The following is a 25,678-nucleotide window of genomic DNA, read 5'->3' on the forward strand; positions in this document are numbered from 1 at the left end:
CTTCTTGCCAAAAGGGGAAGCATGGTCAGGGGGGAAAGGGGTAGGGGGAAGGAATGGGGAGATGGAGTGGTGGGCAAGGGGCATGGGATGGGGAAGAGAAGGGGAGAAGGGAAGCGGGGGCAGAGGGAGAAGCTGGGTTGGTTTGTAAACAGTGTCCTCTGCTGGGCTGCGCAGAACAGCGCTGCTCCTGTTGTACTGTGCCTCATTGTGCCCTGCCCGCCTGCCCTTCCCTCTGGAGACTGACCATTCCGTCTCCTGCACCTTGCCCCGTGGGGGCCCACAAATAGGTTAGGCATTGGGCCCACAAAAAGTTAATCCAGCCCTTCAGAGTGGGGCTAAGAGTTTTCCTTTCGCCTTTCTGATTGTGTCCTGATTTTTTATTACTTGCTGTTTTGTAAATTGCATTTGTTCTGAACTATAGACAATGGCCAGGGAAGAGGTCAGGGAAGCGTCCATAGCGAAGAAAGTACCCAGAGTGGGGATGCTCTAGCCCGTGTTCTGAGTGGTCACAACCAGGTTGGGGGGCGAGCCCCTCAGGAAGCCTGGGCCCAGCCTTGTCGGGGTTATAAGGACTTTGCCACAAAGGAGAGTGGAAGGGGAGCCCGCAAGGTGAGGCAGGCTCTGGGTGAAGGGAGTGAGGACTCAGATCCTTCTGCTATTCGATTCCACCTGGGTGGTGTTTAAGTCAGGAAAGTTTTCCCGTCTACCTCTGTGCATGTTTACTGGTTTCTCCTAAAGTTCATTAAGTATTTTGGGAAAATGTGTTGGAGCGGCCACCAGTGACAGCTGCTGGCCTTACTCTGAGGCCGCCAAAAATTTTGGTTGTGAGAATCCCCGGGCTAGATGCTCATGATGGGCCCTTCTGACCTTAGAGCCTGTGAGTGTAACAGAAGCTGAACACAGAGAGAAGAAGTCAAGGCAAGCGGTTTATCGCTAGGACCCAGGAGCAGCTGGGAGGCGGCTCTGGGGGGAGCGATCGCTGGGCTCAGGCCCGGCAGCAGGAAGTGACTCGCAGCCGCTGCGGTGACTCTGGCTCCAGGCTCCTGGCGAGATCCCCGAGCCCCGGCGGCTGGTGCTGGGAGCCCGGAGCCCTGGCTGCAGCCGGGAGAGGGGAATCTCCAGCAGGGCCCTTCCCGCTGCTCCCCAGGAGCCTCTCCCAGGGCAGAGCCCCCTTCCCGGCCCGGCCCCTGCCCCTGCCCCTGCCCCAGGGGGGCCCCGCTCGGAGGGAAGGTAAGAGACACCCGCCCGGCTGCAGTGGGAGGTTTGGCCCCAGGCTTCTCCCAGCGGAGCTGGCTGCGATTCCCGCCCTGGGCCCGGGAAAGCTGCCGCCAGCTCCCGGTGTGTGCGGGCAGGATCACGTTACCACCCACCCACTATCTGCTGCTTTGTTTCCCTGTCCCAGGCCTCGCTGATCTGGACGGAGGCTGCAGCTCAGGGAGATCTGAGGGGGGCAGAATGTGGCAGGGGCCAAACTGAATGCAGAGTGGGGGGGGGGCCAGCTGGGAGTCGGGGAAGGAGAGGTGATCAGGGCAGGCCCGGCTCTAGGTTTTTTGCAGCCCCAAGCAAAAAAATTTTTGGCTGTCCCCCACTCCAGCCTTGGGCTCCCCCTCTCACCAGTTCCCTCCCACACCCCCTGCCGCCCCACCCCTGGGCTCCCCCCCCCCGAAACGTGACCTCCTCGTTCACCACACCAATCCCTGTTTACACTTGCAGTGGGGATCAAACCATTTCTCCTATTTTTATTTCACTTTAGTATAAATCTCACCCCCCCCCCGTCCCCCGCAACCCCATCTTTAGTGCTCCAAATGCACATGGACGGCATAGGGACTAATCCTCAAAACTTGTACCCAGAAAGGGATGGGGAGCTAGTAAAGAGGGTTCACGCAGAGGAGCGGGTGTGGGGTGCTTGGGGGCTCTACACTGGCAGAGAGGCGGGGTGTGATGTACTCGCGGAGGATGGTGGAGGATTAGAGGGGGTATCAGGAGGGTTGCCGGAGAAGAGGTGCAGAGGAAGGGGGAGGTGTGGGAGGAGAGGGCTGGGGGAGGGTACAAGGGAAGAGGTGCAGGTGAAGGGAGAGGACAAGGGGAAGGGGTGCGGCGAAGGAGCGATGGTCGAGGTAGAAGAGGAGGGGCTGCGAGCGGTTGGGGGGTACAAGGGCTGAGAGGGGCAGGCGCTGACAGCTGCTTCCCCAGCCCTGTGCAGGCAGAGCCGAGAGGACAGACACTGACCCCCCCAGGTGCTCGGAGCCGGGCTCTGCCTCTCCCCACCCAGGGCAGGCAGTGTGGGGCTGAGGCGGGGGAGGTGCGTGGAGGGCTGGGTCCGGGGGCAGGAGGGGCGGCGGCAGCTCCCTGGCAGCTCGGGCTGCGCAGCCACTCGCCCTGTCAGCGCGCAAGCCGGGATCCGCCCCCTGCCCAGCCCGGCGGCGCCTGCACAGCCCCCTCGGGCGGGGAAACGCCGCGCCGCCCTGGGGAGACTCAGAGCAGCAGCAGGACCCCTCCCCCCTCCCTGCCTCCCGGGCCCCACTTCCCTCCCCCCGCCCCGGCTCCTCACCCCCAGGCTGGGCTGCAGGTCAGGCTGCCCGGCCGCTGGAGAGCCGGAGCATCATCCCCCGGAGCTGAGCCTTTCTCTGCCATCCAGCCTGTGCGACTCCGGCTGCCATGAGCGCCATCTAGCGACTGCAGCCAGAACTGCAGCGTCAGTTCCAGCGCAGCCTGAAAGCCTCAGCTGACAGGGAACATCTTGGTTCAGGGCCGGCTCCGGCTTTTTGCGCCCAAAGGGAAAAAAAAAGGGGGGAGGCTGGAGTGCCACCCCTTGGAAAGTGCCGCCCTGGCTTGAAGGGGTTTCCATCCTATCCAGTATTTACAGTTTGGTTCAATGGCTCTCAGCGCCCCCCATGGTACGGATTGTTTCAGCCCCGCTGCCTGGGACTCGGAGCCAGGGATAAGAATGTGGTACAGCCGGCGGGGGGTGAACCTAGGGTTCAGGGAGGCAAGCCCCCTACACCCAGTGTAGGGGCAGGACCCCAGCCCCTGTGAACCCCCAAGAACCTCCCCACCTGCTAAGCATGTGGCCCCAGCCTCCCCATCCCTGGATCCCACGGAGGGCATATGGCCCCAGCCAGAACCCCGGGGGCAGCCTAAGGAAAAGCCTGACCCGCTCCTCACACGGGCTGTGCACCCCACCTCCGCAGTCAGCGGTGACTCTCAGCCAGCTTGGAAAACAGACGGGTTTATTGGTTGCTGGGAACACAGCATAGAACAGAGCTTGTTAGCACAGAAATCAGAAGCAATCAGCAAAGTCCATCTGGGCGGGGAATCCAGACCCCTGAGCCCTGGGCTTTCGCCGATGAGTCCCAAACCAGGAGACTGACCCACGTCCAGCCCCCCATCCTCAGTGACGCCCAGCTGCCCCTCCTCCCTGCTTTCTCTCTTTCCCAGGAAAACAGGTCACCTGGCCTCCTCCTCTCTCTTTGTTCTCCCACAACTTCGGCTGGCTGCCTCCTTGCAGAGGACCGTTTTTGGCCATAGATTGCCAGAATAAAGAATTTTGGCCATTCTCTGTGCCCAGGCAGCCACTCTGCAGTCACACCCACCCTCTAGAGATCTCTGCAATGATCACACACCTGTATCCCACCAGTTCAATACTTGAGTAACACATGGGGAAACTGTGGCACACCTTCAGTATTCACAGAAAACATTCAGAACATTCCCACTTCATCACACCCCTTTGAGACCAGCCCAGGGGCACGTTCTCCAGTGGCTGGAACCACTCTGACAATACCAGCCCCTGAGCCTGAGCCTCCAGGTGATGGAGAGACCTGGGGAAATGGCTGGATCCGGGCAGGGAAATGACTCTGTACAAAGGGCCCCTTTCAGGGACCAGCTGGTGAGTTTGGCCTACAAGGGGAGGGGCTCCCTGTGTCTGTGAGTCCCAGAGCTGCTGCCCTCAGTGACACAGCCGGGTTCAACCCCCGTTACCAGTGTCAGTGGCTGAGCTGCCTAAGGAGAGCAAAGGCCCACGACAATGGGGCAGTCGCCCGTTCTCCCAGGGTGAGGGAAGAAGATAAAAGGGGAGAGCAGAGAGACTTGAAGGGCAGCAGGAGCAAGAAGTGGGGAGGGAGGTTCCCAGCTCCCAGCCCTGCCCAGATCCATTCCCTGCACCCCCGGGGCAGTCAGCTCTCCTGGGAACAAGGGGAGGAGCTGAGAGAGGAAAAGCCAGTTGCTCACTCTGCTGAGCACCGCAGGACTGAGGGAGACGGGGGAGAGCTAGAGGGGTTACAATACACTGTGGGGCAGTGCCCTAAAGTGACTCCTTTGATTCTGCTCTTTTTCCAGCGTTTGGCTCAGAGATGCTGTTCTGGGGAGGTTTAGGAGGGACTTGGTGGGTTTAGTTCTAATGGGGGATGTGGGGGCCTGGCCGTGTTATACGAATAGAGTAAAAACCAGCAGGATCTTATTAAGAGGGATAAGGCAAAGATGCCACATTTATTGTAAATATACTGATAAAGCAAAAGATAAAAGTAAACAACGTTGTTTGACTACTTATTTCTTATACACACACACACACATATATATATATATATATAGAGAGAGAGATTCATTCACACAACCATTCATTCAAGTTCTGTATAGGTGTTATAGTTACCAGCCTAGAAGTTGCTCATGCCAAGTTACTGGCCAAGTATCTTGGTCATGAGGATGGAGCCAAGTCTGTGTCAGGTGCACCTGATGCCCCTGCAGGCTGGCAGCAGAACCAGAGACTCAAAGTCATCAGTCTTTAGAGTCCATTCTTATAGGAATTAATTTCTATGTTAGTCTATGGGAGCTGTTTCATCCTGCTGTTGCTGACTCAATCAGCAGATGGCACATTCCTGTCCAAAGTGGCACATTCCTGGTGGCTCCACACTGTCCAAAGTTTGTGTTTCTCATCCTTCCAGGTGATGGGGTGGATCCCAGTTTACCCTCCGGGGGTTGTCTAGTGGTCCTACTCGACACATTCTTCGGCCGATGGATACTCCTTTTCTAGACTGGCACCTCCCTAATCATTCATGTATATCAAGCATTCATCAGCATACATTCCATATCTTAACCATATTTTAATTTACTGTCTCCACCACTTTCAGGGTGTGTGCTAATTCATTTGAGACTCCCGGCCCTTTAATCACAGAGGGTGGGGGTCTGTCCTAGGAGCCATTGAATGAAGTGAAAGTCACTTAACGGCTTATAGTGTTTGTTTGCATTGTATCAATTACTTCAAGAACAAAGTCAGTGAACTTGTTTGTAAGTTTTACATAGTAGTAAAGTATCTTTCACAGGATAGATATAATCAATGGTTTCTACAGACAGTAGCTTACAAGTTTTAACAGAAGACCCAAAAGATTTTGGTACTTGGTGAAACTGTTGGATATTAAAGTGCGGGGGACAAATTATGAGGGGGTCACTGTCACTTGGGGGAATCACTGTTAATCCCTTCTTTAATATCCCTTCAGCCGGGGTGGTAATGAACTAACTGGGTTTTTTCCCAGCATGGTAGAGTCCTAGAATCTTAGCATCTGTCTGCAGAGAGAGAGCCTGGGGGAAATCAGGGGGTGACATGGACTCAAGCCCCTTCTGTAACCTCCCGCATCGCCCCTCTCGCCCCAACAGGCTGAGGAATCACGCCCACGTTTCGCTCCAGTTTGTCCCATCTTCCAGGGGACAGGGAAGGGATATGTCTGTGATGGAGCCAGCTCAGGTAGGCGATTTTTAGGGAGCTTTTGGTGGTGGGGGAGGGGTATTGTATTTCTAAACCAGGAAACACCCCGCTGGGCAGGGCTGGGAAAACTGACCAGACTCCCAGTGCTGGAGCCTGACCCCACTGGCCAGAGGCTGCTGTGAAATACGAAGGGATGCAGTTGGTATTCCTCTCCCTGTCCCCAGCTCAGAGCTCTGCTTCCCATATCAGCCTGTGGCTGGCAGGCATGTGGTAAATGAAAAGACCCTGCCCACCTCCATGTACTGGGGGGGGACAAGGAGCTCTCACCTTTTACCCACTCCCTGAAGCCTCCTGGATGCTCTCAGCAGCGTGCGGGGAGGATTCTGCTTCTCTGTCTCTCCCTCCCATGACTAGTGGTATTGTGGCTGGGGCAGCAGGTTTTGAGTGGGGGATTCTTGTTGTTTCAGATGCTGGTGACCTTCGAGGAGGTGGCTGTGTATTTCACCCAGGGGGAGGGGGCTCTGCTGGACCCCACTCAGAGAGCCCTCTACAGGGACGTCATGTGGGAGAACTACGAGATGGTGACCTCGCTGGGTAAGGGAATTCTGGCCCTTTGGTTATTGGAAGTTGGTGTGTGGGGGGGTCTGTGTGTCTGACTCTGGTCAGGTTCTTCCCTCATTACTCTCCAATGAGACCAGCGTGTCAAAATCTAAGACACATACTAAATCATCCCGACCCCCCTAGTTTGCAAGGTGGAGAATCGGTGTATTGTCCTGTCTGTGTTGTTTCTCGGTCGCTCACAGAATCCCTCTTCTCCCTCCTACTTGGGAACAGCTGCAGCCATGTGGAGGGCTCTGGGTTCCACGGGTTTAGAAATAGGCAAGGGTTTAACACTAGAGCTGGGTGTGCATCACAATTCTCCACACCTCGCCATATGTCTGCCTCCCCCGAGGGGGTCTCAGTGACCACGTTCCCGTCCTCTTAGATTCCACATTCCCCAGCACAGTACAGGGACAGGTTCCGCTCACAGAATGTCCTTTCTGACAGACGATCTCTCAATCCTCCGCACACCCTGATCTAATCTGATTTTACTCCCTGCACAGGATTCCCCCTTCCCAAACCGGACCTGATCACCCGGCTGGAACGAGGGGAAGAGCCGTGGGTGCCCGATCTCCAGGCCTGTGAGGAAAGAGAGATCCCGAGAGGCGCCCACACAGGTGAGGACAGACACACAAACCATCTGGGGAATGAAGGACAAATTTGAGAATCCCAAAAATGTGGTATCAATAAGTGCCCTTAGTTCCTTCCTCATCTCACCCAGGGCAGGGCTACAATCAGCAGATATGACTGACATCGCTTTCCACCTCTCCTGTTACCTGCAGGAGTTTCCTTCTGAACTTTCCTTCTCTGTGAACTTTTGGGTGGGAAGTGGAGACAGAATCCAATTGCTCCGTCTGTGCAGCTTCAGGGGTTTGGGGTTTTTCCTTGCTGCTATTCCTCCTAATTTCTCCCCAGCACAATGACTTCTGTCTGGATTCTCTCTCTCCCAGCAGGTGACGAGAGAGTGAGTGAGAATGAGGAGGGGAATCAACAGCAGGAAGTTCCTGGGCACGGGGAATCACAGGGGACCTCTGTGGGAAGATCCCATAAGTGCTTAGACTGTGGAAAAAGTTTCATGTGGTGGTCACACCTCATTTTACATCAGCGAATCCACACAGGAGAGAGACCCCACAAGTGCTTAATCTGTGGAAAAAGTTTCATACGGAAGTCAGACCTTGTTAAACATCTGGCAATCCACACTGGAGAGAGACCCCATAAGTGCTTAGACTGTGGAAAAAGTTTCATACAAAAGTCACACCTTGTTGTACATCAGGCAATCCACACTGGAGAGAGACCCCATAAGTGCTTAGACTGTGGGAAAAGTTTCATACGGAGGTCAGCCCTTCTTATACATCAAGCAGTCCACACTGGAGAGAGACCCCATAAGTGCTTAGACTGTGGAAAAAGTTTCAAACGGAGGTCAGCCCTTCTTAAACATCATGCAATACACACAGGAGAGAAATCCCATAAATGTTTGGACTGTGGGAAAAGTTTCGCACAAAGATCAACTCTTATGGCACATAAGGCAATCCACACTGGAGAGAGACCCCATAAGTGCTTAATTTGTGGGAAAAGTTTCATACGGAGGTCAGCCCTACTTGATCATCAGGCAATCCACACAAGAGAGAAATCCCATAAATGTTTGGACTGTGGGAAAAGTTTCACACAAAGATCAAATCTTATGGCACATAAGGCAATCCACACTGGCGAGAGACCACATAGGTGCTTAATCTGTGGAAAAAGTTTCATGTGGAGGTCAAACCTTGTTAAACATCAAGGCGTCCACACTAGGGACAGACCCCATAAGTGCTTAGACTGTGGAAAAAGTTTCATATGGAGGTCAACCCTTGTTAAACATCAGATAATCCACACAGGAGAGAAATCCCATAAATGTTTGGACTGTGGGAAAAGTTTCACACAAAGATCAAATCTTATGGCACATCAGGCAATCCACACAAGAGAGAGACCTCACAAGTGCTTAGACTGTGGAAAAGGTTTCATACAGAGGTCAAAGCTTCTTAAACATCAGGCAATCCACACAGGAGAGAAATCCCATAAATGTTTGGACTGTGGGAAAAGTTTTGCACAAAGATCAACTCTTATGGCACATAAAGCAATCCACACTGGAGAGAGACCCCATAAGTGCTTAGACTGTGGAAAAAGTTTCATACGGAGGTCAACCCTACTTCATCATCAGGCAATACACACAGGAGAGAAATCCCATAAATGTTTGGACTGTGGGAAAAGTTTCACACAAAGATCAAATCTTATGGCACATAAGGCAATCCACACTGGAGAGAGACCCCATAAATGCTTAATCTGTGGGAAAAGTTTCATACGGAGGTCAAATCTTATGGCACATCAGGCAATCCACACAAGAGAGAGACCTCATAAGTGCTTAGACTGTGGGAAAAGTTTCATACGGAGGTCAGACCTTGTTAGACATCAAGCAGTCCACACTGGAGAGAGATCCCATAAGTGCTTAGACTGTGGGAAAAGTTTCATACAGAGGTCAACCCTTGTTAAACATCAGATAATCCACACAGGAGAGAAATCCCATAAATGTTTGGACTGTGGGAAAAGTTTCACACAAAGATCAAGTCTTCTGGCACATCAGGCAGTCCACACCGGAGAAAGATCCCACAAGTGCTTAATCTGTGGGAAAAGTTTCATACGGAGGTCAGACCTTGTTAAACATCAAGCAGTCCACACTGGAGAGAGACCCCACAAGTGCTTAATCTGTGGAAAAAGTTTCATACGGAAGTCAGACCTTGTTAAACATCTGGCAATCCACACTGGAGAGAGACCCCATAAGTGCTTAGACTGTGGAAAAAGTTTCATACAAAAGTCACACCTTGTTGTACATCAGGCAATCCACACTGGAGAGAGACCCCATAAGTGCTTAGACTGTGGGAAAAGTTTCATACGGAGGTCAGCCCTTCTTATACATCAAGCAGTCCACACTGGAGAGAGACCCCATAAGTGCTTAGACTGTGGAAAAAGTTTCATACGGAGGTCAACCCTACTTGATCATCGGGCAATTCACACAGGAGAGAAATCCCATAAATGTTTGGACTGTGGGAAAAGTTTCACACAAAGATCAAATCTTATGGCACATCAGGCAATCCACACAAGAGAGAGACCTCACAAGTGCTTAGACTGTGGAAAAGGTTTCATACAGAGGTCAAACCTTAAACATCAGGCAATCCACACAGGAGAGAAATCCCATAAATGTTTGGACTGTGGGAAAAGTTTTGCACAAAGATCAACTCTTATGGCACATAAAGCAATCCACACTGGAGAGAGACCCCATAACTGCTTAGACTGTGGAAAAAGTTTCATACGGAGGTCAACCCTACTTCATCATCAGGCAATACACACAGGAGAGAAATCCCATAAATGTTTGGACTGTGGGAAAAGTTTCACACAAAGATCAAATCTTATGGCACATAAGGCAATCCACACTGGAGAGAGACCCCATAAATGCTTAATCTGTGGGAAAAGTTTCATACGGAGATCAAATCTTATGGCACATCAGGCAATCCACACAAGAGAGAGACCTCATAAGTGCTTAGACTGTGGGAAAAGTTTCATACGGAGGTCAGACCTTGTTAGACATCAAGCAGTCCACACTGGAGAGAGATCCCATAAGTGCTTAGACTGTGGGAAAAGTTTCATACAGAGGTCAACCCTTGTTAAACATCAGATAATCCACACAGGAGAGAAATCCCATAAATGTTTGGACTGTGGGAAAAGTTTCACACAAAGATCAAGTCTTCTGGCACATCAGGCAGTCCACACCGGAGAAAGATCCCACAAGTGCTTAATCTGTGGGAAAAGTTTCATACGGAGGTCAGACCTTGTTAAACATCAAGCAGTCCACACTGGAGAGAGACCCCATAAGTGCTTAGACTGTGGAAAAAGTTTCATACAGAGGTCAATCCTACTTAATCATCAGGTAGTCCACACTGGAGAGAGACCTCATAAGTGCTTAGACTGTGGGAAAAGTTTCATACGGAGGTCAGACCTTGTTAAACATCAGTTAATCCACACTGGAGAGAAATCCCATAAATGTTTGGACTGTGGGAAAAGTTTCATGCAAAGATCATATCTTATGGCACATCAGACAGTCCACACTGGAGAGAGACCCCACAAGTGCTTAGATTGTGGGAAAAGTTTCAAACAAAGATCAAATCTTCTGGCACATCAGGTAATCCACACAGGAGAGAGACCCCACAAGTGCTTAGACTGTGGAAAATGTTTCATATGGAGGTCCGGCCTTGTGAAACATCAAGCAATCCATACAAGAGGGAAATGTTAACATTTAGATTAAACTTGGGTGTAATAATGTCATTGTGTATATATATATCTCTTTAAAGTTTGTGGTAAACTGTCTATGAACGGCTTCATGGATAATTAATTACCTTATGTATCAGAGAGGTAGCCGTGTTAGTCTGTATCTGTAAAAAGCAACAGAGGGTCCAGTGGCACCTTTAAGACTAACAGAAGTATTGGGAGCATAAGCTTTCGTGGGTAAGAGCCTCACTTCTTCAGATGCAAGACTTGCATCTGAAGAAGTGAGGTTCTTACCCACGAAAGCTTATGCTCCCAATATTTCTGTTAGTCTTAAAGGTGCCACAGGACCCTCTGTTGCTAATTACCTTATGTTAATCCATGTAGTTTTATTACCTGTGATGTTTGTGAAGTAGGAGGTTACTTCCAAAACCTATTGTTCACCCAAGGACTGCCTGCTGTCGAGAGGCTGCAAAAATGTCTATATAAACTCTTGAGACCTGATCCTTTTATCTCAGATCTTTTAAAGCTTTATTTAGGAGGCGTTTGAGTCGTAAGACTGAGATCTTCAGTCCCCTCTGGACTGCCCTGATATTGATATTGGGATTGGTAGAATACTTTATATGATGAAGATTTTCAGGAATTCCCATCAGAATCTCAGAGGACATTTCCCCACATCAGTTATCGTTACAGACTTGCCTCTGTTGCCTCTCTGTCAAATCAGTTATTTTGTTGCAGCATCTCCCATACCATGAAGGGTTTACAGAGCTGAATGATGTGTCACACCTGTGCCAGGGAACTTTCAGTGAAATTAGCCTGTAATTAAAATCCAAAGTTATTACCCATTAAACATGACAGCAATTCCCTACCTTGTACTCCTGGGCAGCTTCCTCTATGGGAACCACCCTGTGAGCTCTGTGAGCCCAGGACAGATGGCAAACCAGACAGATGCGGGTTTGATCCTCTTCACAGAAATTTCAGAGTCTCCTGGTGTTCCCCACACACCCCGTCCCCTCCTGCTCCTTTTGCTGCCTGTAAACTCAGCCGATTGGCGATTTCTACCATGTTTGCCAGCTGCATGTTCAGCCTGACGTTTCTCTGTTGCACAGTTTCTGAGGGCAGGAGACGGCTGTATCGGATCCCTCCCAGCACTGGCTGACGTGCCTGCACTGCAGAGTGACAGCTTCTGTGAAATACTGCAGACAAATGGGACATGGAGCTTCCTCCTGGAGACTTTCCTGGGGGTTCTCTATGGCCATGGCTCCCTGTGTGGAGTTGTGTGTCTAAGGTGGGATAGTCAGGCTTGGCAGAATTTTTATTTTTAAGCAATTTTATATTTATTGATTTAAGCTTTCACAAAAATCTGGCCTTTAAGCATTTCATTCCAATTGTTATCAATTTAAATGTTCACAGTGGTGGGAGATTTAGGGCGGGATCAGACAATATTTGGGTCAGACAATAACTATTTAATGACAGTAGAGACAGATTCAAAAAGTTAAAGCTTCATACCCATTAAAATAGAGATTGCCAACATCACATGTCAAAATATGCAGAGGAAATATTCTTAAATCAATGTCTAATACGTTCTCAGGCAGCATTGTTCTTACTGGGCCTATTGGTAAATTTCAGTTATTAGCAATGGGAGTATTTTTTCCTGGTTTGTGTGAAATCAACATTTACAGACATCAACCGATAAAAGTCTAGTTCTTCCAAGTCCAGTGATATGAAACTCACAGGACAAAACCTAGGTTAAGCTGATATCAATGTTTCAAAGGCCTGATTCTCATGTACAGTAAGGCAGCTCTGGCTCAGTGTAGAGATGCGGTGTTTCCAACACTCATGATTTTATAATGAGTCTCATTGTATTTGTTGTGTTTGTTAAAGCCCCAGCCTCTGGAAGCATATTATGAGGTGAGACTCTTGGCTTTCCTTTCCTAAACAAAGGAAGTTTCTGGCTTTCTTGGTTGCAGAGAAAAACTTTAGGCTGCGCTCAGATCGCATTTTAAAGATCTGAGAAGCCAGAAGGCAAATACAGTATCTCCTCACTTAAAGTCGTCCCGGTTAATGTTTCATTGTTACGTTGCTGATCAATTAGGAAACACGCTCATTTCAAGTTGTGCAATGCTCCCTTCTAGCGTCCTTAAGCAGCCGCCTGCTTTGTCCACTGCTTGCAGGAAGAGCAGCCCGTTACAGCTAGCTGGTGGGACCTTGGAACCAGGGTGGGCCGGCAGCGCCCCATCAGCTCCCTGCTCCCCTAAGTTCCCAGTTGCCTGGAGTTCAGCTGTCCCTCCCCCCACTGCCATGTGCTGCTCCTGCCCGCTGCCTTGGAGCTGCTCCCTGAGACTCCTGCTTGCTGTGTTGGGGGGAGGGAAGAAAGAGGGGGGGCTAATGTCAGGGCATCCCCCCTCCCCCTTGCTCCTGCACTCCGCTTACCCCATCTTCCATAGATCAAGGGGGACACATGACAGGGCTCAGGATGGAGGGAACTTCCTGGCAGCAGCTTGCTGATTAACTTAACAAGGCAGCGTACTTAAGAGTGGGTCAGCTTATTTAAAGGGGAAATGCGCCTCTCTCTCTCTCTCTCTCACACACACATACACACACAGTGTGTGTCTCTGTCTCTGCCATGCTGTCTCCCCTCCCTTCATTTCTGCTGCCTTGTAGAGTGTGAGAGTTAACCCTTGAGGGCTCAGCCAATTGCTCGTTCATCATTTAGCAGTAAGGCATTCCCTGGGAAATATCCCACCCTCTGACTCCTCCACCTCAACCAAGCTTCACAATAATCATCACTGTGTACCAGTATTAAATTGTTTGTTTAAAACTATTACTGTGAATGTGTGTGTGTGTGTGTATATATATATATATATATATATATATATATATATATATATATATATATATATTAGTGTTTTGTCTAGTGAAAAAATATTCCCTGAACCTAACTCCTTCATTAACATTAATTCTTATGGGGAAATTGGATTCACTTAACATCGTTTCACTTAAAGTTGCATTTTACAGGAACATAACTACAATGTTAAGTGAAGAGTTCCTGTAGAAAGAATTCAACATTTATTATTATGTGTATGTTTCATAAAAGGCAATCACAGCATTTTCAGGGTCCTGACTCATAATTTTCAAAAGTTTGGGGTTAGCAATCCTGTGCCACTGAGAACTCAGGCCTTAAATCTCTATCTGCTACCCATGGAAAGCCCCTAATTTAGTGTGATCATTTATCTAAAACAGCAGAGTTAATGGAAAAGGAAATAGAGAGGCCAAGGTGTGGGAATGCGCATGGAGCTGGACTGTGGGTCCAAGCAGCAAATGAGCACAGCCCCCCCAGGATTGGCGGTGAACTAAAGAGATAAATTAGAACTTTCATTTTTTTATGTAGGTCCTTAGAGCCTTTGCTGGAGACAAGAGGCCTGACAACAGAAACTGACCACTGCCAAGGCAGTATTGCCAGCAGCACGTAATCAAAGATCATGAGATTGGTTGAAGGAAATGAGGTTTTTTTCTTCTAAAAAATTACATTCTGGATCGTATGTTTCTTTGTTTCCGAGCTTTCAGCGTTCGCTCTGGTCACATTGTCAATTTTTTCTATTCAGCCATGAGAGTGAGAAACTGACCTTCGTTGAAGTGAGAGCTGAGATGGTCACATAATCACAGGATTGCTGGAGCTGGGGCATTAAGAGAAACACCAGCTAGTGAAGGAGTCAGTGTGAAATCAGGAAAGTTTGCAACAACCCCAATGTGATGTTTTGTGATTTGACGTAAACAGGAAACAGCTGCATTTCTGTAGCTATTGCAGGCCCCTCTCTGGCCCCCATCACGGCACTACCTGAGCACCGCACAAACTTCAATGTGCTGAGCCTCGCCCTGCTGCAGATGGGGAAGAGCTCTTACCCCCATTTTACAAAAGGGAAAGTCAGGACCAGACAGAATAAGTGACTTGCCTGAGTTCACACAGAGCAGGGAACTGAACCTGGGTCTACTCAGGGTAACTTAGGCCCTGTCTACACTTGCAAGTTAGAGCGCATTAAATCAGCCCCGGGCGTCTTAACTCCTGAGGTGTCCACACTGGCAAGGCACGTAGAGCGCCCGGACTCCGTGGCTGGAGCGCTCTTGGTAATCCATCTCCACGAGAAGCATAGAGCTCTGCAGCCATGGCTCTCTCTGGGCACTGGAACTGGCTTAGTTTCACTTTCACAGGAATATGCCCCAGCACCCATAGGTGGCGAGTTATATGGGCCCGTGGTGCCCATGCTCCACCAATATTCCTGAAGGGGCACCCAGCTCCACCAATGTTTGGGCCCCAGGCCCGGTACTTTGGGGATCCCCGTGCCATGGGTCGGCAATGTGGGGCGCGCTCATCTCGGGGGCAGCTCCCCCCCCATCACTGTGAGCTGCTGAGAGGCCCCAGCTCTGACCTGGCTCCCAGCCCATTGGCCAGGAACCCCGGCCAATGGGATCTGCAGTGGGTGGTGCCAGAGCTGCCTGGCCACGCCTCCCCAGCAGGGAGGGGGAGGGAGCCCCAGGCAGCAGCTCTCAGCCCCAGGCAGAGAGAGAGCAGAAGGAGCCTGTCACTGTCAGACAGAGACAGACACAGCTGGTGAGTTGTGGGGACAGACAGATGGAGCCGGGGGAGGGGGAAGGGAGCAGCGATGGGCACCCCAGGGTGGCATAAAATACATAGGACAGAGGGGGCTTCCTGAGGGGGCTATAGCAACCCCCCACCCTCCGCAGAGCAGACCCGGGCTGTGGCTGGCTCCATCCATCACTCCAACATCCCACAGAGACCCACACAATCCTCTGCCCCCCTGAGAGACCCCCCAATGGCCCCTGTGCCCCTGTCATCCCCTCCAGAGAGTCCCCCTTTGTGCCAGACAATTCCCTCCCCCACTGCCTCCCCTACTCCAGAGTTCCCTACAATCTCCCCCTTTGCTCCCGCCCCCCAGCCCATTGGTCGGGAGTCTCCCAGTCTATTGGCCAGCACAGCCAATGGGAGGTGCACCTGAGGCAGGGGGCCTGTTTGCAGATGCAGACCTGGCTGGCCATGCCTCCACAGCACGGGGAGGGGGAGCCACAGGTGCGCAAGCCCCAGTCATCATCATCACAGGCCCAGCAATTCTCTGGATATCTAATTTCACTGAGGCAAGTAATTCAGTCTACTCTTCCTTTCCAGACAGTTTGTGGCTTTTCCTGTAAGAACACTTACAATTTCTTTGCAAAGAAGCCCAGTTACAGTTTTTTTCACTTGAGACGTATAATTTCTGGTCATTCATAAGCTCATTTATTTGGTTAACTCGGTTTCATAGACAATTTTAAAAGTCACTTGAATTGTACCTGGTTTTTTCCATTGGTCCAAAAACACATGGAAGATGTGCCGATTTTTATTTCTGTGGGCCAAACCACCCTGTGTAGAAATTTAAATGTCGGAGCCAGAAAAGCTCTTTAAGGGTAAGGGTCCCTTCAGGAAATTGTCCTCAAATCATTCAATAAGCATGTCATAAAAACAAATTTTATATTTCCAAGATCACTGCTTTTATAATTTAGACTCAGGTAAAGGAGAAAATCCCTGGAAATATTATTTTTAAGAGGGGGTTCCCAAGACTTGACATTTTAGTGAAAGGGGTTCACAGGTTGTTAAAGTTTGGGAACCACTGCCCTACAACAACATATTCCTACACTAAACAAAAGCAATGCAAGCAGTAATGCCCCCATTGTAATAATATGATGGGGTTGTTTCACTGCCTTAGTTACATAGCACATCACATCATAATTAGTACACAAAATAGACACTCTATAGGCTGTATGAAATCATGTTTTTAAATTTTATATATATTCTGAAGCACATGGATCTGACTCTAAGTCAGAAATTTTCTGAACCTCTGGTAGGAGTAAGCGTAAATTTTGAAACCGGTCGGATATCAAAGTGGTCCAATTAAAAGAAATCTGATACCTAAGATCTAATTGTAGGGCTTTGTCTGCTGGACAATAAATAATGTGATTTACTGCGACCGTGGTGAGATTAAAATGTAAGTCTAGCAAAGAGGTGGCCTTAATGTATACGCAGCTATCATTAGCTTGGAATAGCAACTGTCCTGTCAGGGAAGTTCCTTGTCCCATATCTGCTCAACAAACTTTGTTAAACATTGTGACCAGGGCCGGCTCCAGGGTTTTGGCTGCCCCAAGCAGCCAAAAAAAAAAAAAAAAAAAAAGCCGTGAGCGGGAGTGAGGGACCGTCCGCCGAATTGCCGCAGAATAGCTGGACCTGTCGCCCTTCTCCTGAGTGACCGCCCCAAGCACCTGCTTGCCAAGCTGGTGCCTGGAGCCGGCCCTGATTGTGACAGCTTCCCCTTGCTTCAATTTCCTTACATACTGAAGCTGCAGGAGTTCCAAGGGCCAAAATGTCCACTGATTCCCTATTCCAATCCAAATATCAGGTGTTATTCCAGGAGCACTAACAAGAAATTGGCTAGGCATTACCAGGTGGTCTAATCTCCCAGATGTCACGGTGAATAATCCAGTCCCACATGCATCCTCCCCATGGACACAGCAGGATTCAGTATGTGGAAGCCCACACCAACCGGCCCATATGCTTGGAAGGAGCACTGCCAGTACTTGCACATCCATCCTGAAAATCTCCAAGTATGTCTCCATGGCCACAGATCAGATGGTACTCCTGAAGCACTGATAAGGGCAGTGGGCCATGCCTGATGCTCAAGGTCACTCCGAATGGCCATCAGCTGGTCATTCAGAAAATCCTGAATCTCTGAACATGCTAGATCCCACTGCAATTCCTTTTCTGCCTCAGTAATTTTTAATACCATCTCTGTCAACAGCTCATTGAACTAAGGGCAGAAATAACATGTAATTCACCAACTCCAGCTTGCACCTGGGTCAACTGTGCTCCAGTAATAAGACCAGTGGCCTTTTCTAGTTGCCCTAATTTCTCATCATGTTGTTGGCCCTTAAGAATATTCCAAATTGTTGCTGCACTATTTGCACCATCCCATAAGTGTCCAGCTAAACCTCTTTTCTTCCTGGAGGAGACTTACATCTGTGCCCTTTGCTGTGCTCGCCAAATAGCAGCTCCCCTGGAGCAATTTGGATACATGGAAGTGATCTGAAAACTGGATAGGGCAGGGTGAATCTCACAATCCCTAATGTGGCATTAATTATTGTTATTCCATATTGTAGTACACCTCTCTCAGGGATAGCATTATACCACATCTATTGTTTAAATATTCTCAGGTACTTTCAAGAGGCATTAACATTAAATTATTATTAGTTACTTACTGAGATCATTTCAGTACAGGTAAAATTTCCAATGGCAGAACACATTCTCTGAGTATGAGTCTGATTATTTACTAATTGGGTAACCAAAACAACAAGGACCCCTTCCCCCGATATACTACAGACCCCTGGAATGGCCATTATATCAACCCCATTATAAAACCTTAATTTCAAATTCTTGAAGCTCATTTGTAATGATGTCAAAAACTTTTATCTCCTTTGACCAGTCTTTTACCACTCAATTGTTCGCTTATATGGGATACCCTGAGCCTTAAAAATAAACTTTTTCAGACAATATTTAAATAAATCACTAAAGTGTGAAGGCCTTGGCCATTGGGTTTTATCAGATATATGGCATTGTCTGTATTTGGATGTATTACAGGGGTAATAGTGTAATGGAGGAGATGGCGGGGGCAGTGGCAACAAGGTGCCTTTGCTATTTGTCATTTAAAATCCAGTTAGGCAGGGCAATACATGCTGAAGGACTTATCCAAAAACACAGGGCGCAGCCTGTGGAATAAACCCCCAAATCCAATCAATACCACATTCCCAAGCATGGATCCCACAAGTTTCTTCCTGCCAGTGTATAATTTTTTGTTTCTTCACCAGGGTCAGTTCTTAATGTCTTTTGTAGTCAGGAATTCCTGGACTTTGGCAATTTCAGCGGAGCAAGTGTTCCTTCTTCTTTCTTGAAGGAATCGTGGCTCAGCATCATACAGGAGAGAGGTTACAAGCACAGCGCCCTGTAGTGCTTTGATTTCTGTATCAAATACTGAATGCAGGTTAGCTCTGTCAGTGGACAAGGGAGAGGTTACCAGCACATCACCTTGTCCTTTTCTCCTGCTGTTCAGAAGGAAGAAAAGAAATATCAAAAGGAGACGCAGTGAAAAGCATGGGTCCAGGCAGTCAGTCCTTGGCACTTCACAGCGGTGTTGGTAGTCAGCAGGACTTGGTAAGGGCCTTTCCAGCGTGGAGCCAAAGCAGTCTTTCATTGGTGGAGCTTTACATAGATCCATTCTCCTGGTTCCAAGGAGTGGCAGGGCTGCTAGGGTCTTTGGATAGCGCTTCTTTTACCTGTGAGAAAATAAACTAACACATTTCATTAATGCCTGGCAGTGTTTTGCAGATTTTACAGCTGCTTGGGCACATTCAAGCCCCCCCTTCTTGGTTGTCAGCCAAGTCTTAGCTGTGAGCAGTGTCCTTGAACGGAGCCAGTGTCTTATCTTTGGACTGAGCTTGCTAGCTATAGTTTTTTTAATTAACTTGTTCTGTTCTTTTTCCTTCTCCCCTTCTTGGCTTCTTTTAACCTACAAAGGAAACTTCCACTCTTCACTCATACAGCTTTTCCCAACAATGAACGCATACACATTGCCATTATACAGTACTTTATCTTATTATTCAATGTATGCCACATACACCCTTCCAGTAAAATAACTTTATTACAGAGCTTTGGAGCAACAAGCCAGGACAAGCACACCCACTTTTGAGGAGTCCACTTGGTACAACCTCTGGTGTCCAATAGCTTTCCTCCCTCCCCAGCCCTCTGGTGGGCAGGGGCCAAACCGAATGCAGGGTGGGGGGCCCCAGCTGGGAGGTGGGAAAGGAGAGGGGCTCAGGGGCACAATCATGGTGGGGGATGGTGGTGGCTGATGTGCTGGATCTACACTGGTGGGGCCCTGCCACACCCCCTGGCTTGAAGGGGTTTCTCAATGGCTCTCAGTCGCCCCCCCCCCCACAGTACAGATTCTTTCAGCGCCTCTGCCTGGGACTAGGAGCCAGGGATAAGAACGGGGTACAGCTGGCGGGGGGTGAACCTAGGGCTGGGAGAGGCAGGCTCGGAACACAGCATAGAACAGATCTTGTTAACACAGATATCAAAGTCCATCTTGGGGAGAATCCAGAGACTGGATCAGGCCCTGGGCTTTCCCCGCTGAGTCCCAAACCAAGAGACTGACCCGCTTCCAGTCCCCCATCTTCAGTGACATCCAGCTGCCCCTCCTCCATGCTTTCTCTCTTTCCCAGGAAAACAGGTCACCTGGCCTCCCCCTCTCGCTCTGTGCTCCAGCACCTTCGGCTGGTTCCTTGCAGAGGACGGGGTCAGGCCATTGCTTGCCAGGATACAGAATTCTGGCCATTCTCTATGCCCAGGCAGCCACTCTACGGTCACACCTGCCCTCTAGAGGTCTCCGCAATGATCACACACCCGTATCCCACCAGCTCGATACTTGAGTAACACATGGGGAAACTGAGGCACACACATGCTATTCAGAGAAACCATTAAGACCATTCCAGCTTCCTCACACCCCTCTCAGACCAGCCCAGGGACATTTTTTCCAGTGGCTGGAACCACTCTAACTATACCAGCCACTGAGCCTGAGCTCCCAGGTGATGGAGAGACCTGGGGAAAGGGCTGGAGCCGGGCAGGGAAATGACTCTGCACAAAGGACACCTTTTAGGGACCTACTGGTGTTGCAGAGTGTTCAGTGCTGGGGGGAGGGGCCAGGTCTGTATTGTGATAAAGTGACTGAGGGTTTTCCCAGTGTGGCAGAGTTCAGAGCGTCTGTCTGCAGGGAGAGACGGGAGACATGGACACAAGCCCCTTCTGTAACTTCCCCCATTGCCCCTCTTGCCCTGACAAGCTAAAGAATCACATCCACATTTTGTTCCAGATCGTCCGGTCTTTCAGGGGACAGAGAAGGGAAATGGCTGTGATTGAGACAGCTCAGGTAGGGGACTTGAAGGGAGCTGCGTGGGCGGGGGGCGGGGGGAGAGAGGAGGATTTGCTGTAGAGGGGGAGGGGCAGGAAACACACAGTGTGAGGCAGTTTGGGGACAGGGTGTCATAAACCTGCTGGAACATGATCAACCTGGGCCTGATTTTGTGAAAAGGCCCATTGGCTAGGGGGGGAGGGGGAGGGACATTCCTCCATTTCTGACCCAGGAAACACCCCACTAGCTGCTGTGAAATACAAAGGGAAGCTGTTGGGATTCCTGTCCCTGGCTCAGAGCTCTGCTTCCCGTATCAGCCTATGGCTGGCAGGTGTGTGGGAAATGAGAAGACCCTGCCCTGCTCCACCTGCTGTGAAGGAAAAGGAGCTCTCACCTTCTCCCCACCCCCTGAAGCCTCCTGGTGCTCTGAGCAGGGTGTGGGGGGATTTCTGCTTTTCTGGCCCTCCCAGAGCTTCTCTGTTTTGTTTATTTTTTCCCTGTGACTAGTGCAGAGGTGGGCAAACTATGGCCCGTGGGCCACATCTGGCCTACGGGACCGTCCTGCCCGGCCCTTGAGTTCCTGGCCAGGGAGGCTAGCCCCTGGCCCCTCCCCTGCTGTCCCCCCTTCTCCACAGCCTCAACTTGCCATGCCGCCAGTGCTCTAGACTGCGTGGTGGTGTGGCTGGCTCCAGCCGGATTGCACAGCTACTAGTCCTGGTGCTCTGAGCAGCATGGTAAGCGGTCAGGGGTGGGGGTTGGATAAGGGGCAGGGTTTCCAGGGGACAGTCAGGGGACAGGGAGCAGGGGTGGTTCGATAGGTGTGGGAGTCTCGGGGGGCCTGAAAGGGGGGGTGTCAATAGGGGTCAGGGCCGTCAGGGGACAGGGGGAATTGGATAGGGTGTGGGGTCCTGGGAGGCAGTTAGGGGTGGGGGGTCCTGGGATGGGGAGGTCATGGGAGAGAAAGCCAGCGGGGTTGGATTGGTTGGAGATTTTGAGGTGGGCAGTCAGGGGATGGGAAGTGGGAGGGGGTGGATAGGGGCAGGGCCAGGCTATTTGGGGGAGTCACAGCCTTCCCTACCCATCCCTCCATATTGTTTCCAAATCCCAATGTGGACCTCAGGCCAAAAAGTTTCCCCATCCCTGGACTAGTGGGATTGTGGCTGGGGCAGCAGGTGCTCAGTGCAGGACTCTTTGTTGTTTCAGGTGCCAGTGACCTTCAAGGAGGTGGCTGTGTATTTTACCCAGGGACAGGGGGCTCTGCTGGACCCCGCTCAGGGAACCCTCTACAGGGACATCATGCAGGAGAACTACGAGATGGTGACCTCACTGGGTAAGGGATTCCCGTCCCCTTGCTTATTAGAAGCCGTGGGGTCTGCATGTCTGACACTGGTCAGGTTCTTCCCTGGTCAGTTAGATTGGAGGGGAATGGGCTCTGTAATGCACAGCTGCCGTGTGAGCGAGACTTGCATCTCCATACACTCTCCAGTGAGACCAGGGTGTCAAAACCTACGGAATATACTAAATCATCCCGACCCAACCCCCCTTGCTTTCCAGGCTGTCTGTGTTGTTTCTCATTCACACACACAATCCCTGTTCACTTCCCTCCTTGGTAACAGCTCCAGCCATGTGGAGGGCTCTGGGCTCTGCCGGTTTAGAAATGGGCAGGGGTTTAACTCCAGAGCTGGGTATGCGTCAGCAGGGCCCCCAGAGAGCACAGATCCTAGGAACTCCTAGTGAGGGCGTCACAATTCCCCCCACCTCCCCAGACGTCTGCCTCCCCAAAGGTGGCTCAGTTACCATGTTCCCATCCTCTTCGATTCCATGTTCTGCCAGCAGAGCACAGGGACAGGTTCCACCCATGGAATGTCCTTTCTGACAGACACTCTCTCAATCCTCCACACACCCTGATCTGGTCTGATTTCACTTCCTGCACAGGATTCCCCCTTCCCAAACCTGAACTGATCTCCCACCTGGAATGATGGGAAGAACCATGAGTGCCCAATCATTAGGCCTGTGAGGAAACAGAGATCCTGAGAGGTGCCTGCACAGGTGAGGACTGACACACAAACCATCTAGTGAATGAAGGAAAAAGTGGAGAATCCCACAAATGTGGTATCAGTAAGTGCCCTCAGTTCTTCCTCATCTCACCCAGGGCAGGGCTGTAGTCAGCAGATATGACTGACATTGCTTTCCACCTGTCCTGTTACCTGCAGGAGTTTCCTTCCCAATGTTTCTTCTCTGTGAATTTTTGGGTGGGATGTGGAGGTAGAATCCTATTATAAAACCTTAATTTCAAATTCAGCTTTAATATGTTGGGTTTTCCCTCCATGCTATTCCTCTTTCTTTCTCCCAGGCACAATGACTCCTGACTGGATTGTCTCTCTCCCAGCAGGGGAAGTGGAACCAGAGGGGACCTTTGTGGGAAGAGCTGAAGGGAATTTTTCCCAATGCTTGGAACAGGGAGAAGAGTGGGAAAATTGGCAGAGGTCAGAGAGGCTTCTGGGAAACCACTCAAGGGAGCAAATTGATTAATCTATTAGCTGTGGGGAAGGATACAGGGATCCCACAGCCCGGCAGACAACCCGAAAGGAAGAAAAATGCTATGAATGCCTTGGTTATGGAAAAGCATTCGTTCTGAGACCACAGCTTGTTACGCCTCAGACAATTCATACTGGAGACAAATCACTTCATGGGGAAAACTTCAATAACTGCTCATATTTTAATAACCATGGGAGAAACCACACAGGACAGAAACCCTATCAATGCCTGGAGGGCAAGAACTACTTGAATTGGAAAGTAGCACTGATAAGCCACATAGGAGGGAGACTCCATAAATGTTTAGACTGTGGAAAAAGTTTTATATGGAAGTCATACGTTGTCAGACATCAGGCTATCCACATAGGAGAGAGATCCCATAAGTGTTTGGACTGTGGGAAAAGTTTCACAAACAAATCAAATCTTATAACACATCAGAGGATCCATACAGGAGAGAGACCCCATTATTGCTCAGACAGTGGAAAAAGTTTCATACAGAGGTCACATCTTGTTAGACATCAGGCAATCGACACAGGAGACAGATCCCATAACTGCTTAATTTGTGGAAAAAGTTTCATACTGAGGTCAGCCTTTGTTTCACTTCAGAGAATCCACAAAGGAGAGAGACCCCACATGTGCTTAGACTGTGGGAAAAGTTTCATACAGAGGTCAAATCCTACTTAGTCATCAGACAGGCCACACTGGAGAGAGACCTCATAAGTGCTTAGACTGTGGGAAAAGTTTCATACGGAGGTCAAATCTTGTTGAACATCAAGCAATCCACACTGGAAAGAGACCCCATCAGTGTTTAGACTGTGGAAAAAGTTTCATACAGAGGTCAGGCCTTGCTGTACATTGGAGAATCCACACAGGAGAGAGACCCTATCAGTGCTCAAACTGTGGCAGAAGTTTTATACAGAGGTCAACCCTTGTTAAACATCAAGCAATCCATACAGGAGGAAGACCATAAGTGCTTGGACTCTGGGAAAGGTTTCAGAAACAGATCAGCCCTTCTAAACATCAGGCAAAAGACACATAGTGCTTAGACTGTGGAAACACATTTCAAATAGATGCCAGCCCTTGTTTTCCATCAGTGAATCCACCCAGGGGAGAGACCCCATAACTGCTTAGCCTGTGGAAAGAGTTTTATACGGAGGTCAAATATTGTTAAACAGCCAGCAATCCACAGAGGAGAGAGACCCCAAAAGTGCTTAGACAGTGGGAAACGTTTCATAAACCGATCAGTCCTTGTTTTAAATGAGAAAATCCACCCAAGAGCAAGACTCCATAAGTACTTGGACTGTGGCAAAAGTTGCACACTGAGATCACCCCTCATTAAACACTGGAGAATTCACTGGAGTCTTGTTTGAGGGAGAAGGCAACATGGCACATTTAATTTGAACACAGAGAAAGCTACTAACTCATAATTTGTCCAAAGGTGGTTAACACCGTTTCATTTATAAATAGACAATTTCATTAATTAAAAAAGGTGGTTTCATTACAGTAATTTCATTGCTAGTATACAGAGCTATATTGGTAGGTATAATTTATTAAAAGGGTGATTTCATTCTTTAGCCCTGCAACCTGTCCTGAAAGAGTTAAGAACCTTGCAGGATATTTGACCCAGATTCAGCCTTTAGAGACATGTTAGAAAAGTGTTTAAATGGTATTTGGGGCTATTCCAAGTAATAGAGACTAGAACTTTGAAATGTAAACTTGTATTGTTAAGAAAATGGAAGAAATAATAGTGTGGTTGATTAATCATGATTAACTCAAAAATAATTGTGGGTAGAAAAATTAATAGAATACCAATTGAAATTTGTTAAATGTTTTTGGATGTTTTCCTACATTTTAATTTCTATTGATTTCTATCACAACAAAAAATAGAAAGTGTACAGTGCTTACTTTATATTATTTTTATTACAAATATTTGTACTGTAAACATGAAAAGCAAAAATAGTATATTTCAATTCACCTCATACAAATACTGTAGTGCAATCTCCTTATCATGAAAGTGTAACTTAGAATGTAGATTATTTTTGTTATATAAGTGCACTCAAAATAAAGCAATTACAAACTTTAGAGCCTAGAAGTCCATTCAGTGCTACTTCTTTTTCTGCCAATCGCTTAGACAAACAAGTTTGTTTCCATTTGCAGGCGATAATGCTGCAAGTGAGAAGAGGCAATTTTATGACACTGTTGCAGCTTGAATTGCAAGATATTTACATGTCAGATGTGCTAAAGATTCCTATGTCCCTTCATGCTTCAACCACCATTGCTTAGCCTCCCTTCGCCCAGGGCCAGCTCTAGGTTTTTTCCTGCTCCAAGCAAAAAAACTTTTGGCTCCACTCCCGTGCCCACCTGCTGCCCCAGTCCTGGGTTCTCCCCCACCACCACCCTCCCACACCCTCTGCCGCCCCAGCGCTGGGCTGCCCCTTTCCCCCCAGCCCCCTACTGCCCCATCCCTGGGTTCTCCACCAACTTGCACCCTCCCACCGCCTCAGCCCTGGGTCACTGGTAACTCGCTCCCAGGTTGGGTCATTCAGCAGGA

The 25,678-nt window shown here is 49.3% G+C and overlaps 2 long non-coding RNA genes across 2 annotated transcripts; both read left to right on the forward strand.

The window, feature by feature from the left end:
- The first annotated feature begins 965 nt into the window (after positions 1-965).
- LOC135978980 (uncharacterized) lies at positions 966-10,700 on the forward strand. Its single transcript, XR_010596318.1, has 5 exons — positions 966-1,230; positions 5,647-5,734; positions 6,163-6,289; positions 6,799-6,912; positions 7,246-10,700. It is a non-coding gene; the product is annotated as an uncharacterized LOC135978980 (long non-coding RNA).
- A 10,988-nt stretch (positions 10,701-21,688) lies between these two features.
- Positions 21,689-25,272, forward strand: LOC103307463 (uncharacterized). Its single transcript, XR_509987.4, has 3 exons — positions 21,689-21,922; positions 22,528-22,641; positions 22,946-25,272. It is a non-coding gene; the product is annotated as an uncharacterized LOC103307463 (long non-coding RNA).
- Positions 25,273-25,678: the final 406 nt, after the last annotated feature.

Source organism: Chrysemys picta, unplaced genomic scaffold (assembly GCF_011386835.1).
Source record: "Chrysemys picta bellii isolate R12L10 unplaced genomic scaffold, ASM1138683v2 scaf586, whole genome shotgun sequence".
Lineage (NCBI taxonomy): Eukaryota > Metazoa > Chordata > Testudines > Emydidae > Chrysemys > Chrysemys picta.